The sequence below is a fragment of the Cucurbita pepo genome, chromosome 6 (genome assembly GCF_057944985.1).
Source record: "Cucurbita pepo subsp. pepo isolate OVF chromosome 6, ASM5794498v1, whole genome shotgun sequence".
Taxonomy (NCBI): Eukaryota; Viridiplantae; Streptophyta; class Magnoliopsida; order Cucurbitales; family Cucurbitaceae; genus Cucurbita; species Cucurbita pepo.
The window spans coordinates 12,808,734-12,812,685 of record NC_141803.1 but is presented as its reverse complement, the minus strand read 5'-3'; the positions used below and the strand labels follow the sequence as shown (position 1 = coordinate 12,812,685).

At 35.7% G+C, this 3,952-nt stretch overlaps 1 non-coding gene across 1 annotated transcript; it reads right to left on the bottom strand.

The window, feature by feature from the left end:
• Positions 1 to 3,634: 3,634 nt before the first annotated feature.
• LOC147792336 (U5 spliceosomal RNA) lies at positions 3,635 to 3,752 on the bottom strand. Its single transcript, XR_015421569.1, has one exon. It is a non-coding gene; the product is annotated as a U5 spliceosomal RNA (small nuclear RNA).
• Between the last annotated feature and the right edge of the window lie 200 nt (positions 3,753 to 3,952).

Sequence of the window (3,952 nt, the reverse complement as noted above, 5' to 3'; positions counted from 1 at the left end):
GTTCTCTTGGGTTGTTTCTGTGATGCGCAGGTTGTGTCCGATGGTACTGGACTCAATTGGGCTGAATAGTTGCAGTGGGTCCAGGATCGATGCTATAGGTGGTCCGAGCATTGCAAGTGGGCGTAAGGGCCTTGTTTGTAGCTACTCGGCTTCGCACTAGTCTTGGGTCGAGCCTTGGGTTTGTCTTAATTTGAGTGAGGGGTTGTAATCATGGTTTACAAGAAACCATAGGACGTACTATTTTCGTTTGTAACTAGTGGGTTACTTAGAAACCACAGGACTCAGCGATTGAAATCACCGATTTGCGTTCATCGAAAAACCACAACGATCGTTCATGTTCTCTATTACTCGCATTTCCTTTATTGTAGGGATGTGTTGTGAGGGAAGACTGGGGCATGGCTTCATTTTGTGTATACTTCGCGTAGGGGAGGGTACATGGGTAGAATGCGCGAGGATTCTGGCACTGCATCGAAATTCTTGGGCCTTTTCCAGTGACTGGATTATTCTTTTTTTTTTTTTATAACCAGTACGAACACAATTTAAAATTCAATTTGATTTTTTTTTCTAGACAACAATGTTTTGGTGCAACTTTAGTAGAAATCTTGGACATGCTTCGTGCGAGGTGTTTTGGCCGAATAATCATGTTTGCTTCAAGAATGATGTAACTATTGGCACTACATTTCAGATGTTTATGAGAAGGGTTTTTGAAACAATACGAGTTTCGAAGAAAAAAACAAAGAAAATGCCGGAAATCTCGCGATTTACGGCGAAGGTTACTAATAGGACGTACTATTTTCCTGAGTTCTCACGTTATACCCAAAGGTATCTAAGCAGCTGTCTTTTCCTATGAGTCATTTTGTACCTGTGAGAGAGAAGCAGAAAGATTGAGGTGAGGAATTGATAACGTCCTAAGGCTTCGAACATTTGTGACTTCTTAGGTAGGAGCGAACCAATGTCGGGGTACTTCGTAATGAGAGGGACAGACGCCTCATCAAGGACAAACATACGACGACAATGCCATCGGCAACAGTAGTCGGGTTCCATGATTAGGGTTCATTTGGACTCTCGGGTGAGGAAAACAGGGCAGCGAATCGCGGGTCAGGTTCTTCAGGTACTAGTGAGCTCACTTCAGCCAATGTACCATTGTGTGTTCATACATCAAAGAATACCCTTTCATCTTTTACGTGTTGGGTTTTATGTCCTAAAACTCATAGTTTGTAAACAAAAACATATTCTATTTTCAATAAAGTTATTATTGTTGTTTATTCAGTAAAGATTGTTATTGAATAAAGTGAAGTTTACGACCATTAATCTAAATCCAATAAACTAAGAACACTCTGGCTCTAGTATGATTACTTGAACTATATGTAGAGACATAAGAGTGGATTTCAAGTCCAAGTATATAGTCAAAATGATCTTATAGTATAAGGATAAGGCTGAGTACCTTCACTACAACAAATAATAGAGACGATAGCTTACAAAAAAATGCTATCGTAGACTTTTTATAGCGTTTTTCGTACGTTGTGACAGCCCATGTCATTAAAAGTCTAAGACTTTTTATAGCGTTTTTTGATAACTATAATAGATGCTATAATAGAATGATGTTTTATAGCATTTTTTTTTAATAGCTATAATAGATGGTATAATAGAGTAAATTTATAGCTTATATACATTGCTATAAAAACACATTTTATGGCGTTTTATTGAAGCTATATATAACTTTAAATGAATGCCATAATAAAAATGAATTAATCTTTATAATCATTATAGTTACCCTAATAAAATTGTCATAATATTTTTTTAATAAAATTTAATTCAAATCCTAAATAAACACGTAAAATACTCATAGCACCCATTCATAATTGAGATTTCATAATCTATTTTCAATACAATAGTAGTATTCCATAATTTCCTAAAATAAAGTTATACAAACGATACAAGATAAAATATTTTCCACTACTTGCAATAATTTTCAACGTCTGGAATCGTTGTTATCATGTCACGACTTTGAAGTGCAAGTCCTCTATCCCAGAATCATCTATTGACAGAAAAAAATAATAGGCAACCTGAACCAGCTTTAGATGCAACTACTTTGTAATATTCAACATTAGCAACAAAGAGACGATGCCCTAATAGGACAGCAGTTGACCTGACATCTTTCTGCTGGCCTCTCTCTTCTTTAATATAGTCTGCATGTTTAAAAACCTCAGCTCAAAAATAAGTATTTTCTTAGTTTATGTTCCACTAGCAAGGCAACGGGAAAATATGAAATCATAGGCACAAATTATAACTTCTTACTAATAGCTGTCTTTGTGTATTTGATAAAGTCCTTATGGCTATTTTGGTTATTGAAAAAATTGCGCTTAAGGTATTCAGTTGTTCTTGACCCAAGTACATCAATGTGTCTATTAGACTTTAGAAAAGGAGCGTCCATGCATCACACTGGACTGCTATCATATCGAGTAACATCATCTCCGATATTTCCAGAATTACCATTAATATTAAAACAAACAAAGAGTAACTTATCATTCTTTCATCACATGTATCATCATTTTAAATTATAGAACAACACAACAATAATGATCAACAAAGAGAAACATAAAAAGAAAAGGAAAAGGAACCTACTCATAAGCGGGGAAGAAGATCATTCAAGAAAATTATCCCCACATAATTTCTATAAATCATCTCTACTGAGAAATTATGACAAGACAATGATTGCATCCTTACCGATGATGATGAAGCAAGGTCTTCGGTATTGAGTAGTTTTGCAAGTCCAAAGTCCCCTGTGCAGAAATTCAAGATATTAGAAAAAATAATTAGTAAAGAAATTCCATCTGGTAAAAAATGGAAGCCATCGTACCAAGCCAGACATCATTGCGAGAGCACTGAAACATATTAGAACATTAGAATAGAAGAAAATTTGAATGTGTATGCGTGATATGAGCGAGCATCTTTAGTGTTTTTCTTAGGAAATGTATTATTAAGGACAATAGCGTCTTCAGTGTATTTCTTAGGGAATGTATTATTAAGGACAATATTGGGCAATGTATTATTAAGGACAATATTGGTTGGCATAAGTATGCCGATATGGCACCCTGTTCGATATTGCACCCTCTCGAACTAGGTGTTGAAATTACTTGATCGATCTAGGTGTCAAAATTACTCGAACTAGGTGTTAAAATTACTCGATCGATCTAGGTGTCGAAATTACTCGAACTAGGTGTTGAAATTACTCGATCGATCTAGGTGTTGAAATTACTCGAACTAGGTGTTGAAATTACTTGATCGATCTAGGTGTTGAAATTACTCGATCGATCTAGGTGTCGAAATTACTCGATCGATCTAGGTGTCGAAATTACTCGATCGATCTAGGTGTCGAAATTACTCGATCGATCTAGGTATCGAAATTACTCGAAACTCAGTATGCCGGTTTCAAAAGTGAAAAATCAGAATGCAGAAAATGATGTTTCTCAATAAGATGGCTGCCTTGTAGAATGTCGTGAAGAGTTAGAGATAGAGAGAACTATAATTCAAAAAATATGGAAATGAAATTAAGAAAATATTAAAACGTGCAATTAAAATAAACACGGTTAAATAATTATTTAAAAACAATAATTTGAACTGAGTTGTGGGAATTTCTTAATGAAAAGAAACACCTCCAAAAATAGGCGTATGCCGGTGCGCACGGCGTGCACACGGTATTCTTTAGTAAAAGGCGAAAGAATAGTTCGCTCTGTGCTCACCGCCCGGCTCCGTAAGTTTTCTGAAGCCAGGAGATACCATTTTATACCTCAAGCTCGTGTCCCAATTTCTGACTTGGCCGATGTGGGAACTTGAAGATTCTTAATGGGCCAACCACTTTGAAGGCCCAAACCAAAAGTCCATTCGCCAATTACACTTATTCTAAAATTTAAATTAATCAATTAATAATGTTCAATAAAATTTATTTGAG